The sequence below is a fragment of the Schistocerca nitens genome, chromosome 4, assembly GCF_023898315.1.
Source record: "Schistocerca nitens isolate TAMUIC-IGC-003100 chromosome 4, iqSchNite1.1, whole genome shotgun sequence".
NCBI lineage: Eukaryota > Metazoa > Arthropoda > Insecta > Orthoptera > Acrididae > Schistocerca > Schistocerca nitens.
Window position 1 is genome coordinate 83,416,009 of NC_064617.1, and position 15,535 is coordinate 83,431,543.

The following is a 15,535-nucleotide window of genomic DNA, read 5'->3' on the forward strand; positions in this document are numbered from 1 at the left end:
AAGTTACTTCTGCAAGTTCGTGAAACTTGCAAGAACTTGTGGAGGTCAATTAGTCAGCTGTCTGGGGTGTTTTCATGTCAAAGAATTTGCAAAAGTAGTTTCTGAAAGTGGTTTAAGGAAGCTTACTCATAGTAGATTCACGATATAATGTGAAAGTGTAATCAGGTGCACTAAATGAAGCTCTATTATAAGTCTGTTTGTGCAGCGTTTATTGAAATGTGTAACAGCTTACACTCAGTGGTAGATGATGATAACATACACACAGGATAAACAACAAAAAATAAAAATGTCTGGAAAATGAAAATTAACACAAACCAAAAGAACATTAACATTTTACCACCACACCCTACTTCAATGTTAATTATCAGTGTTACAGAAATTACGAGATTTGACTAAATCCTAATGAGGCTCTCAATTTTTAAAATTTTATTTTACCTGGTGGCTTTGTCAGAACATCAGCTTGTTGCTCATTCTCGTTAATGTGCTGTGACAGAACTCTCTTAGCAAAAACCTTCTCCCACACAAAGACAATTTTGACATCTGATGTTTTAGTTTATGATGGAACTGTGGGTTCTTGAAAAGGCTTATTACACACATATTTTCTATACAAAGTACAACAGATTTTTGACTTTTTGACTGCCAGGAAGACTATAACAAAAGTTACTGAGCTAACAGGCTTCACTAGTTGCCATGCTTAAAGCTACAAATTCTGATTCTGTTGATAACAGAGACACAGTGAGTTACTTCTTAGATGCCTATGAAACATGGCTTTTGTGCCTCAGCAATACAGATGGCCGTACCGTAGGTGCAACCACAATGGAGGGGTATCTGTTGAGAGGCCAGACAAACGTGTGGTTCCTGAAGAGGGGCAGCAGCCTTTTCAGTAGTTGCAGGGGCAACAGTCTGGATGATTGACTGATCTGCCCTTGTAACATTAACCAAAACGGCCTTGCTGTGCTGCTACTGCGAATGGCTGGAAGCAAGGGGAAAGTACAGCTGTAATTTTTCCTGAGGGCATGCAGCTTTACTGTATGGTTAAATGGTGATGGCGTCCTCTTGGGTAAAATATTCCAGAGGTAAAATAGTCCCCCATTCGGATCTCCAGGTGGGGACTACTCAGGAGGACGTCGTTATCAAGAGAAAGAAAACTGGCGTTCTACGGATCGGAGCATGGAATGTCTGATCCCTTAATCGGGCAGGTAGGTTAGAAAATTTAAAAAGGGAAATGGATAGGTTAAAGTAAGATATAGTGGGAATTAGTGAAGTTTTCTGGCAGGAGGAACAAGACTTTTAGTCAGGTGAATACAGGGTTATAAATACAAAATCAAACAGGGGTAATGCGGGAGTAGGTTTAATAATGAATAAAAAAAATAGGAGTGCGGGTAAGCTACCACAAACAGCATAGTGAACGCATTATTTTGGCCAAGATAGGCACGAATCCCATGCCTACTGCAGTAGTACAAGTTTATATGCCAAATAGCTCTTCACATGATGAATAAATTGATGAAATGTATGATGAGATAAAAGAAATTATTCAGGTAGTGAAGGGAGACGAAAATTTAATAGTCATGGGTGACTGCAATTCGAGAGTAGGAAAAGGGATAGAAGGAAACATAGTAGGTGAATATGGATTGGGGCTAAGAAATGAAAGAGGAAGCCGCCTGGTAGAATTTTGCACAGAACATAACTTAATCATAGCTAACACTTGGTTTAAGAATCATAAAGAAGGTTGTATACATGGAAGAATCCTGGAGATACTAGAAGGTAACAGATAGATTATATAATGGTAAGACAGAGATTTAGGAACCAGGTTTTAAACTGTAAGACATTTCCAGGGGCAGATGTGGACTCTGACCACAATTTATTGGTTATGAACTGTACTTTAAAACTGAAGAAACTGCAAAAAGGTGGGAAATCAAGGAGATGGGAACTGGATAAACTGAAAGAACCAGAGGTTGTAGAGAGTTTCAGGGAGAGCATAAGGGAACAATTGACAGGAATGGGGGAAAGAAATACAGTAGAAGAAGAATGGGTAGCTCTGAGGGATGAAGTAGTGAAGGCAGCAGAGAATCAAGTAGGTAAAAAGACGAAGGCTGGTAGAAATCTTGGGTAACAGAAGAAATATTGAATTTAACTGATGAAAGGAGAAAATATAAAAATGCAGTAAATGAAGCAGGCAAAAAGGAATACAAACGTCTCAAAAAATATATCGACAGGAAGTGCAAAATCGCTAAGCAGGGATGGCTAGAGGACAAATTTAAGGATGCAGAGGCTTATCTCACTAGGGGTAAGATAGATATTGCCTACAGAAAAATTAAAGAGACCTTTGGAGAAAAGAGAACTACTTGTATGAATATCAAGATCTCAGATGGAAACCCAGTTCTAAGCAAAGAAGGGAAAGCAGAAATGTGGAAGTAGTATATAGAGGGTCTATACATGGGCGATGCACTTGAGAAGAATATTATGGAAATGGAAGAGGATGTAGATGAAGATGAAATGGGAGATATGATACTGCGTGAAGAGTTTGATAGAGCACTGAAAGACCTGAGTCGAAACAAGGCCCCGGGAATAGACAACATTCCATTAGAACTACTGACAGCCTTGGGAGAGCCAGTCCTGACAAATCTCTACCATCTGGTGAGCAATATGTATGACACAGGCGAAATACCCTCAGACTTCAAGAAGAATATAATAATTCCAAGCCCAAAGAAAGCAGGTGTCGGCAGATGCGAAAATTACCGAACTATAAGTCACAGCTGCAAAATAGTAATGCAAATCCTTACAGACGAATGGAAAAACTGGTAGAAGCCGACCTGGGGGAAGATCAGTTTGGATTCCGTAGAAATGTTGGAACATGTGAGGCAATACTGATCTTACGACTTATCTTAGAAGAAAGATTAAGGAAAGGCAAATCTACATTTCTAGCATTTGTAGACTTAGAGAAAGCTTTTGACAATGTTGACTGGAATACTCTCTTTCAAATTCTAAATGTGGCAGGAGTTAAATACAGGGAGCGAAAGGCAATTTATAGTCTGTACAGAAACCAGATGGCAGATATAAAGAGTCGAGGGACACGAAAGGGAAGCAGTGGTTGGGAAGGGAGTGAGACAGTGTTGTAGCCTCTCCCTGATGTTATTCAATCTGTATATTGAGCAAGCAGTAAAGGAAACAAAAGAAAAATTCGGAGTAGGTATTAAAATCCATGGAGAAGAAATAAAAACTTTGAGGTTCGCCAATGACATTGTAATTCTGTCAGAGACAGCAAAGGACTTGGAAGAGCAGTTGAACGGAATGGACAGTGTCTTGAAAAGAGGATATAAGATGAACATCAACAAAAGCAAAACGAGGATAATGGAATGTAGTCGAATTAAGTTGGGTGATGCTGAGGGAATTAGATTGGGAAATGAGACACTTAAAGTAGTAAAGGAGTTTTGCTATTTGGGGAGCAAAATAACTGATGATGGTCGAACTAGAGAGGATATACAATGTAGACTGGCTGGCAATGGCAAGGAAAGCGTTTCTGAAGAAGAGAAATTTGTTAACATCGAGTATAGATTTAAGTGTCAGGAAGTCGTTTCTGAAAGTATTTGTATGGAGTGTAGCCATGTATGGAAGTGAAACATGGACGATAAATAGTTTGGACAAAAAGAGAATAGAAGCTTTTGAAATGTGGTGCTACAGAAGAATGCTGAAGATTAGTTGGGTAGATCACATAACTAATGAGGAAGTATTGAACAGAATTGGGGAGAAGAGGAGTTTGTTGCACAACTTGACAAGAAGAAGGGACCGGTTGGTAGGACATGTTCTGAGGCATCAAGGGATCACAAATTTAGCATTGGAGGGCAGCGTGGAGGGTAAAAATCGTAGAGGGAGACCAAGAGATGAATACACTAAGCAGATTCAGAAGGATGTAGGTTGCAGTATGTACTAGGAGATGAAGAAGCTTGCACAGGATGTAGTAGCATGGAGAGCTGCATCAAACCAGTCTCAGGACTGAAGACCACAACAACAACAACATGAAACACTGAAACCCTAATCTTTGAAAATAATTTCTATCTACTCTATCGCCAGCCCAACGAAAGTGAACATAACTAGTTATGGGATCGGTACAAATTTTATCCATAACAGACTCAGTTTTAGAGTTCTTTTAATATAATGCAATACATGTTTCAAAGCATTCCACAAATCCAGGCTTGCACATGACTGGTACCTGCTTAGATTACTTAGTGCTACACAAATATCTGGTCTGCAACCTAACATGGCATACATCAGTCACCCTAACAGTTTTCTATTACTTTTCTCAATATCTTCATTTTCAGATTTATCTCTCTTTTACAAACTGTGATCAAAATTTTCCTCCATGGGAGTTGAAACAGAATTACTTTCAAACATATCAATAACGTTCAACCTTTTTTCGAAATACATACTTTGACAAATAGTAATACTATCCTCCCTTTCATTTTGAACAATAATAATTCACAAATACCTCCTAATCGAATTTAAATGCTCATTTTAAGGTTATCACTTAATAACAGCTTTAACTCGTCAGTTTCACTCTGGGAATTTGAAGCCATCAGCAAACCATCAGTGTACAGAAGTTAGCATATTTTGTGATTATTTCCTGTCTTTATATACAAGCAATACTCAAAATCACTTCTTACAAATCCTAAGCCAGTTATTATTGCCTGAAATTTAACATTCCACTTCTTGTGTGAGTCCTTTAAACCACACAGATCTTTCTTGGTTTACAATCTTTACAATTAATTTTACTGAAGCATCCAGTACGTAATTTAACATAAAAGTGTCCCTACTCCAATTATCTTTCCATGTAGAAAAGCACTGCAAACATCCAATTGACTGATGGGAAAGTTATTCTCATTACAAAAAAACCAGAAAATGCCTGACTGAATTATATTTCTGAATAAGTCAATCTTTGTTGGAAACCTTTAGCTACAAGGTAAGCATTATAAGAAACAACAGTACCTTTCTCATCTCTTTTTCGCCTAAAAATCAGCTCAGAATATTAGAATCAATTCGCTTACATAAATAAGCCCATGTATTATTTTCTTCCAGGGCTTACAGCGCTCTTGCTATGATATCTTTCCAATTTTCAGCATCATTACATCTCTTCAGTGTAGATGCTGGTGCAATCCTCTAAGTAATTCAGCTGTTGAATATACCTCCTGGGTCTCAGGTTGCACATTCTCTCATCCTCGTCATCTACATTTTCACTGCATCTTCAGAACAAACAAAAAATTGTTTTCTCTGTCTTCACTGATTTCTTGTTCTTCTCTAATCTGTAATCTATTTTTTCTGCGACCTCAATCTTTCTGACCCTCTGATTCTGAAATTTTATCTATGTTCTCATGATCACAACAAATCATATCTAATCCGGTTACAGGATCATCATATATCTTCTCCTTTTCAGATAATGCTGCAACAAGAAAGCTACATCTCGATATATCTCAACTTTCTTTCTGAAAGGTATTTATATACTATACCCTTTCATATCTTTATCATAACGCATAAATAAACGTATCTTGTTTTTAGGGTCTAGTTTCATCCTGCCAACAGCCTTGTCAAAGAGGGTGGAGGAGCAGGCAGAGGCTAAGGGCAATCTCCTGCTCTTGGGGTGGGAAACTGCCCCTAAAGGCGGAAGAATCGGCAATGATCAACGGCATGAGGATGCAGAAGGTAATGGAAACCACCACATCAATGACACATAATGTACATCCACAGGAGATGTGGCCTGTAATTGAAAAAGTGCAATGATGATCTCTCCATTGGCAAAAGATTCTGGAATAGCGGAATAGCAGCCATTTGGGTCTGCTAGGGGGAGGAGGGCTGCCAAGGGGGAGGTAGCCATGAAAAAAAGATCGAATAATCAACTAAAGCATACGTTCTACGAGTCGGGTGTGGACTGTCAGAAGCTTAAGTGTGGTAGGTAAACTATAAATCTGAAAAGGTAAATGCAAAGGCTCAATATAAATATAGTAGGGGGTCACAGAAGTGAAATGGAAAGAAGATAAGGATTTCTGGTCAGATGAGTATATGGTAATATCTACAGCAGCAGAAAATGGTATAACCGAAGTAGGATCCATTATGAATAAAAAAAGGCAGGGCAAAGAGTGTGTTTCAGTGAACAGTTGAGTGATAGGCTGTTCTTATCAGAATCGACAGCTAACGAATACCGACAACGATAGTTCAGGTATAATTCAGGTATGCATGCAGACATCCCATGCTGAAGATGATGAGATAGAGAAAGTATATGAGGATATTATAAAGCGAGATGAAAATCTAATAGTCATGGGGTACCGGAATGCAGTTGCAGTGGAAGAAGTAGAAGAAAACATTGCAGGAGAATTTGGGCTTGGGACAAGGAATGAGAGAGGAGAAAGACTAATTGAATTCTGTAATAAATTTCAGCTAGTAATAGCGAAAAGTTCGTTCAAGAATCACAAGAGGAGGAGTTATATACTTGGAAAAGACCGTGTGACACGGGAATATTTCAGTTAGATTACGTCACGGTCATACAAAGATTCCGAAATCAGATACTGAGCAGTAATGTGCACACAGGGACAGAAATAGACTCAGTTCTAAATGTAGTAGTGATGAAGAGTAGGCAGAAATTCAAGAGATTAGTTAGGGAGAATCAACACGCAAAGAAGTGGGATACAGAAGTCCCACGGGATGACAAGACACACTTGAAGTTCTCTATGGCTGCAGGTATAACAATAAGGAATAGCTCAGTTGGCAGTACAGTTGAAGAGGAATGGACATCTCTAAAAAGGGAAATCTCGTTAGTTGGAACGAAAAATATGGGTACAAATAAGGTAAATGTGAAGAAACAGTGGATAGCAGAAGAAATACTTCAGTTGGTCGATGAAAGAAGGAAGTACAAAAATATTCATGGAAATTCAGGAATACAGAAATACAAGTCACTGAAAAATGAAATAAATAGGAAGTGCAGGGAAGCTAAGAGGAAATGGCTGCAGGAAAAATGTGAAGAAATCGAAAAAGAAATGATTGACAGAAGGACTGATTCAGCATACAGGAAAGTCAAAACAACGTTCGATGACACTAAAAACAATGATAGAAGGTTCTACACAGAATCGAAGAGGAAAGGGATTTGTGGAAGACACTGACAAGGAGAAGGGACAGGATGATACGACATCTGTTAAGACTCCAGGAAATGACTTCCATGGTACTAGAGGCAGCTGTAGAGAGCAGAAACTGTGGAAATTGGAATACATCCAGCAAATAATCGAGGATGTAGGTTGCAAGTGCTACTCTGAGATGAAGAGGTTGCCACATAAGAGGAATTCGTGGCAAGCCGATCAAACCACTCAGAAGATGAAAACAAAAAGTATCAGTCTCTCTTCTTTGGGCACAAGGACAGATACATGAATCCCAAATATATTCAAATCTTCTAAGGGTAATTCTCTGCCATGAAAAGCTTGAAAAGGAATTGTACCAGCGTTCGGACCAGTTTGATTTATTACATAAGTAGCTCTGTTATACAGTATATTTCAGCAGAGAAATGCCTGGGCAATCCTGAGAGCATTGAACGAGCAGCTTCAACCAACGTACGCATTTCTCTCTCAGCTCTTACATTTTGCTGTGATGTGTACACAGTGCTTCTTTGATGAGTTATGTCATTTTCACTCACAAATGTACTTAAGTCAGTATTCATAAACTCCAGTCCATTATCGCTCCATAGAACTTTAATTTTTCAGACCAGTTTCTCCCTCGGCTTTTGTAATAAAGTTCCTGTTCAAATCTTTAATTCTAAACTTTTGTCTCATAAAGAATGCTTGTCATTCTTTAAAAGCAAAAAATATCTCCCTCCTCCAAGCGAATGCGACTTAATCGGTCCACAGACTGCGTGAACCAGTTCAAGTGAGGCATTAGCTCTTTATGAACTCATGGGTGAAAGGCGCCAAACACACTTCACAAAGAGAAAGTTGTCAACAGAGTCCACTCCTTTACATAAAAAGATCTCTCTCACAAGTATAATGTTCTGATGGGACAAGTTTTTATGCAAAGCACTCAACTTTTCAACATGTTGAGACAAATTTACCGGACCACTATGAATGTTGACAAAAGAAATGTAACTATTGTCATTACTGTCAGCCGCAGAGTGAGGGTAATCATTGGCAGTTCTGACTGTGTTCCATTTAGAGAAAACAACATACGATACATTTTATTGAAACAAGTGGATAGTGCACGAACTTCACTTTTAAGGGTCAAGAATTCACATACTTTTGTCCAACGCAGTTCCTGCCGAAAACAAACTGAATTTCAGTTCGGGCATAAAAAGCACCCCACTGTTTTGACAAATTTAACCCTGTTCCACAATACTACGCGCAACCAGATCAGGAAGTTTACCGTCATCCACAGAAACTGTCGTTGAGCTTTGCACACTGTTCATTCTCTTGAATAATTTGCTCTTATTGGACATATGCTCGTTAGCACCTGTATCCATGAACCGATAATCTTCTAGGTCAACTTCTTGACTCAAACGCGTAAAGGTACTTACATCCGGAGCCTTTTTGCCTTCCTTCAATAGCCTGCGTTCTGACTTCAAGTGACCTCTTTTCTTACTTTAATTACAGCTTTTCATTTCTCTCTTCGCTTTCTTTTTGCAGTCCTTTGCAATGTCCTTAACAGAAACGTAATCGGGTGCAGTAAATGAATCTCTATTAATTTGGTTGTACAGAGTTTATTATAGGTAACAGTGTACACTCAAAGGCAGACGAAAATAACGCACACGAAGGATAAATAACAATAAGCAATAGCATCTGAAAAACGCAAATTAATTCAAACGAAGAGAACATTGGACCACTAACAGAAAGTTGCATTTTTCTCTTTAGATCTTGCATTTTCAAGCATTATTCTCAGGAATTTGTAAATAGTGTTATTTTTTCGACACGAAGCCAGATAATTCAAAGATATTGTTTAGGCTTCGCCGGGTTTGAACTGTTATGAAATCTTTTGTTTATTACACGCTGCGTTGTATTATGGGTACAAGTGATCGACCAATGGATTAGCTTGTAAGGGAAGCCAATGTCTCATGGTTTTGCTGGACTCTTAAGATGTTAACATAAATTGAGACTGGCTTCTCTTTTCTAATTGTTTTGAAGTTGAGAAAATACACAAGATTATTTTGATTGTGTCTACGTGTTGTAGGACAAGGTAAGGTCAGTTAAAAGTTCACAACTTGAACGTAGAAGGAAAGTGCACTCACGCCGGGGTGTTTTTTTAGACGAGTGAAAAAAAAGAGGGCATGTTTTATAATGTAATAGTATTATTTTCAGAAATGTGAAGACTACAGTTTTGTTAATTTTGTGTTGTGTTGAAAGTTTACTCGTAACTTCGACAAGTGTAGTAATCGGTACAACGAAAGTTGCGAAAATGGTAAACTACGAAGACAGTAGGAAACTTTATAGTGTTTCCTCATTTTCATTGTGGAATGCTGGTAATCGCAGTGTACCAGCTCAGTATGGAGCGTTTGCTTCTGTAAACAGGTAAGAGCGCGTTCAAGTGATAACACCTCAGAAGACGTCATCAGAAATCACCCATTAACCTCAGCCGTGTGTATGGTTTTGCTTATATATGTTAACTGGTTTGGGCCACAGGTTGTGTTATGTACCGTTAATTGGTTCAGTGTAGTTTCCTTGGCCATATAGACTTGTGACTCGGCTATTCTATACACAAGTTTACTTTGTTCAGATATTTTACTCAAATATGAGATAGACTTAAGCAGTAATGTACAAAGTTTACAGTTAATCTATTCTTGAAGGTGATATTGCATTTGCTACTTGTTTACTTCCCTACATTGCAGTATGTGTCAGAAATGATGTTTTTTCATTGAGTAATAATACTAGTTTGTATTTATATTTGGGCTAATACATTGAATTAGTCCAGTATAAAGTGTTTGGGTATGACTCTGTTTTGAGTCAGATGTAAATAAATTAGCTTGAGACTTAGCTATTGCAGCTGAATCTCAAAGTGTCTGAAGAATTAACAACAGATCTATTGCTCAAGCTACCTGTTTTTGTTTAGCCTGTGTTGTCTAATTTAGAAAATGTAGTCTGTCAGAATTTCTGCTTTTATAGGATGGCTATTGAGACTCAAATTTAACAGTTTTTCTGTTTAAATATTGTGCTAAAAGTTTAGAAAAAATGGTGCTTTTGTGTAAAGATGTAATATTATTTTTAAGCCTTTCAAATTTTGTTGTGTTTGTTGTGCTGTGCTCGTTGTAAAACTGTTGCTAGTTGAATGTGGGTGCTTGTATCTGTTGATACTTTGGTAGAAGGTATTTGGTACTTGAAAGGAACATATTCAGTGAATGGTCTGTTAAAAGGCAGGTATCACATAAGTGAAGTGTGTTCAGTTGCTTGTTCTTCGTTCCTGCTTCACATTATTAATTTTGTTCTAAATTTTAATGGATGCATAGTGTGCTTTACTTTCTATTACATCAAGTTTTCTACCATTTTTTCTCCCTTTTGTTTCTTGGTTGCTGTAAATGAAGAAACATTGTTCCAAGTGAACTGTTGATGGAAAAAAGTATTTGTGCTCCCAATGTTCACTTGAAATGACTAATTGTAGTCTGTATTGCTGCAAATTAAATTGTTTGCTGCTAATTAAAATACTTTAGTCAACCAAATAGCTGTAGATTCTACTGCATGACAAAAACAGTTACTTCTCTTAAAATGGGATCTGCTTTATCACCACAGTTCTTTTAATGCACATGCTGTACCAAACATTTTGTTTTTGGGGATGAAAGAGTGAAATGAGAAAAGTAAAACAAGTGAAAATAATGCTTCTTGTTAGTTTTAGAAACATTTCTTATAGAGATTCTTGGCATAAATGGAGTGCCTGTTTAATTAATATCATTATTACTGAAAGTATTTCCAGTTTCTTAGTATTCTGCTTTCTTCAGAATATATTTCAATAATTATTGTTATTTGTACTGTATAATGGTTGACAAGTAGACTATTTATTTACCAATAAAAATCTAAAGGGACCTGTCTTTCTGAAGATGCACTGAAATTATGCAGACAAGAGTGAAGCTGTATGTGAGTAATTAGAAATAATTATGAAAAATCCGCCTCAATTGCACAAACTACCTGTGCAATCGAGACCGATTTTTCATAATTATTTTGATACTTACGATTGCTGATGCACTGCAATGCTGAAAGTTCTTGAGTAATTAGACCTCCATCAACAAGTGAATTCGATGTTATAAATGTTACGTACTTCACTGAGAGAGAGAGAGAGAGATCTCATTTTTGGCAAATATGTCAAAATTGCAATTACGATTAAATTATATTTGATAACAGTCCAGTTGGAAAATATTGTTATTTCTGCAATTAGTAAACTGTTTGCATCACTAGAGACAATATTAAATCTCTGTGAGCTGTGTCTAATTTTTGTACATTGATCTAGACATCTTGTTCTGTAGATCCCATTGTGAAAAAGAAATTTTAGGGACTAGGAAAGCTCGAAGAAATAAATTAACAGATAGAAATAGCTAGTATGATAACTATTATATTACATTTCAGCTCATGTTTGTAGAAATTACTGTCTCGCACTCACCGCTCCACTTATGTAACCTACCTCACTCCCAAAGCTCTGCTCATACGTACAAACCAGGCAACAAAGCGACCTCATGGAGGCCGAAAATATATAACGCAGTTCTGTTTATATAATAGGCCCGCAAGCAGTGCCGCAGATTATGCTGTCACCACGAGGTAGATTCTGCCTTTGGGACAAAATCAGTATTATTATTTCAACACAGGTGGAGCGAAAGTACTATATGCACCAGTAAAAGAAATGCCAGTAAGTAGCAAGACCAGAAAATGAAGAAATGGCTCAGTGCAAAACAGAAATGTAACTTGACAGCATAAGTGAATGTGAAGAAAAAGCCATCCACAAAATAAGATTAAGTTGGATGTTAGTGAGATGAAGACATATTTAACCGCCTGCTGTGTATTGGGTACCACTTAACTGATCTTCCATTGGCTTTCTTCAGCATGACATGGAAATATACTGCCAACATTTGCTCTATATTGCAAACAAGTGTGTGGACAGCACCTTCTAAAATTAATCTGTGTGAAGGCTGATTTGAACACAGCGTTGGTTAATTAAGCATGGCCGTATAGGAGTTCATATGCCTCATCTTTTTCCAACATGAGAACTCATTAAGAGATGACTTATTGAAAAAAGCCCAAGAGTATCATTAGTAATATTAGATTCAGTCTATGTAGTTGATCATTAATGATATTTTCATTCACTTAACAGAGTATTACTCTTTGGACCACTGTCTCATTTGATAGTATCCCACACACATTTGTCTCTGGTTACTGAATTGTTGGTATATGACAGTTTGTGTAATTGATGCTATTTGATTTGATGTTCTGTGTATGCCAGTAATTTGTACGGTTCAGATAAATTAGTGTCATTATTTTCACCGTCTATTATGTCGCTATGAAACAAACATTTAATTTTCTAGGGTTGTAATATCCAGACTATCAACAATAGTTACTCTGAATTCTACATGTCTCAAAACCTACAAATGGTATCACTGTACCCATAATGCTCTATTTGCTTTTGCGCATCATTGGCCTAATCCAACAGTGAAAATACAGATTTGTGCAACATGGGCTGGGAATTAAACATTTTTGTAGAAAATGTTCAGCCTATGTGACAACTTTTTTTTTTCTCCATGGGCATATTTACAAGTGCCTTTTGCACCAGCATTTAGCACCATATGTACCCTTCTCTCTGAGACTTGTTAAATGTTGCAGTAAGCTCAAGTAAAATGATCCATACCTGTGTAACTGAACTTGATGAAAAACTTATGTGAGGTAATATGAGCTATGATACTGCAATTACTGAAGAGGAAATAACAGAAATAGTGTAGAACTCTTGGAAAACCCTTGCATTAGTCCTATAGCAGTAATTTTACATATGTCCAGTCTTTTGTATATGTCCAGTATGGCAGGCAAGCAGTCTACAACTTACTTTTAAGTTGAGTAAATAATATCTAGAGGTCTGCATTAATAATTTCATGTCTTATTCACTTCATCAAAAATTATGTACATGTACAGAAGATCATTATGTACTTAGATCAATGTGAAGCACAGTATCAAAATATCTACATCTATACTCTGCAAACACACTGTGAGGTGTATGGAAGAGGGTACATACCATTGTACCGGTCATTGAGGTTTCTTCCTGTCCCATTCATGTATGTAGCACGGAAAAAATGATTGTCACTAACGGGTAATTCTGTAGTAGCATGGGCCGGCCGAAGTGGCCGTGCGGTTCTAGGCGCTGCAGTCCGGAACAGCGAGACCGCTACGGTCGCAGGTTTGAATCCTGCCTCGAGCATGGATGTGTGTGATGTCCTTAGGTTAGTTAGGTTTAACTAGTTCTAAGTTCTAGGGGACTAATGACCTCAGAAGTTGAGTCCCATAGTGCTCAGAGCCATTTGAACCATTTTTGTAGTAGCATGGAAAATTTTTGAAACATCTGAAATTGAGTGCTGATTCCTTTGTAGTCGCTATGCGTTTCTGTCTAGTGCTTATAACCTTGGTTGGTACAATGGAAAATAGATTTTTTTCTTAATTGTTGAGCTCAGATGGTAAAAATGTATGTGTGTGTGTGTGTGTGTGTGTGTGTGCGTGCGTGCGTGCGTGCGTGCGTGCGTGCGTGTGTGTGTGTGTGTGTGTGAGAGAGAGAGAGAGAGAGAAGTTGATTAGCTGATAACCTAAGTTGAATCAGTGGACAGTTTTTTTGAACAGGCTTAAAAATGTTGCTCAAAATGAAATAAGAAGCTTTAGCATCATGGAGAACTCCTCATCAAATAAGATTTTGTCCTCTCTGTCAATGCAGGAATATACAAGTCTCAAAAGTGATTTAAAGGCTGCATATGATTTTCTCTTCATTATCCAAGATGGCAATTGGGAGAAGGATGACTTTCCTTTTTACCCAATGTGATCAAATTCTAAATTGTGCTGTACCTGCCATCCACAGTATTATCAATTTTCTGTAACAAGATCCAAAGATTGAATAGTCTTACGAATGTTTGGTGTCTGTTCTTTTGGACATGACCGAAAGAACAGACACCATGCAGTCATACAATTGGTACACCTAGCTGGGCAATGGGTCCACCTTATTCAGTGCAGATGAACAATACATTTGACCTCATGTGGGAATCTCAGAGTAGCGAACGGAAGTAAAATGGACAGGGATTAAGGATAGGTGGCACTCAGTGAGAATGTTGATTGGCCGTGATGCGTGCGGAGATGGTCTGCGCAGTTGCGATAACACTGTGTCCCAGGTGTTGCAGTGGTTAACACACCTGCATACTAAGCAGATCTTGGGTTCAAATCCCACCACTGCTGATCTCGCATAATGTGTCACTGCAGCTGATAGCAGTGATCACCTTCAATATACATAGATGGAATAATCATATGTACTTATTGTTCAAAGCTGTTCAAGGAGTTATGTATTCTGCCTAAGTCTCTTCATATGGTACTCCAGTGTGTTATGTAATTCAGCACAGTTTGATAAGTTTAGTAACATGGGGAAAAAATGAACATTTGCATAACTAAAGCAGTTGGCTCGAGAGTGTGCAGTGTGCCGCTAAAATCATCATTTGTCATCTACTCAATAATGTATCTCTTTCAGCGTGGCTAGACATATTTTTAATCTGCGCTGGTCCTTACGGAACAGTTGTTCATTCTGTGAAAATGTCATAATAAGTTTACAGTGTTTCTGAATTTTACACTCAATGCATAGAAATATGGAAACACCACAATCACAACACATTGTCAGGTCTGATATTATTAGGAAAACTGTTGGTATCCAAAACCGCTGCCAGAGGATAGAGGTTGATAGCGATCACGCACCCTTCTCTCTAAAGTAGACCACAAAGGCTCGTTAATATTGAGACCTAGTGACACTGGTGGCCAGGGGAGAACCAACAGCTTATCCTCGTGATCACAAAATCAGTCATGGATCGTGTGAACTGGGGCACTACTGTTTAGGAACATAGTGTCACTGTTGTCATTGTACCATGGGATGAGGTTGATGACAAAATGGTAAAATTATCACAAAACACCCTCCATGTTTCACTCTTGGGGCGTAAACTCAGCCAGAAGTTGGAAACTGTGTGAATCTTAGACTCGTCTGGTTAAAAGATTTTCTTCCATCGTTCCTAGACCAAGTTTTATGGTTTCATCATCATGTTTTCCTGTTATGGCTATTTGCAGTACTGATATTGTTTTTGAGTTCCAGCCCGCCATGAAATTTCTCTACTTATGGTGTCCCCCCCCCCCCCCCCCCCCCAGTGACGGTCTATCACTATCACTTGACACACACATTCATCCACGTTGTGACGAACAATATGCTCACATTCAAATTCACTGAGCTCCAATGTATTGTGCTCACCACTGACCATGAGCAGCACTTGAGGACAGTACACAGGTGTCATTCGTGGTCAAAAACAACAGCATCAGTACAG

The 15,535-nt window shown here is 38.1% G+C and overlaps 1 protein-coding gene across 5 annotated transcripts in view; it reads left to right on the forward strand.

Annotated features, from left to right (window-relative positions):
• The first annotated feature begins 9,028 nt into the window (after positions 1-9,028).
• The window catches only part of LOC126251386 (zinc finger CCCH domain-containing protein 18-like), a 135,316-nt gene continuing 128,809 nt past the window's right edge, over positions 9,029-15,535 (forward strand). For 4 of the 5 annotated variants that reach the window (XM_049951775.1, XM_049951778.1, XM_049951777.1 and 1 more), the window contains exon 1: positions 9,029-9,195. The gene's annotated coding sequence lies outside the window, so the exon portion shown is untranslated. Of the gene's footprint in view, positions 9,528-15,535 lie in introns of all 5 variants that reach the window. The other variant, XM_049951776.1, reaches the window with a different exon arrangement.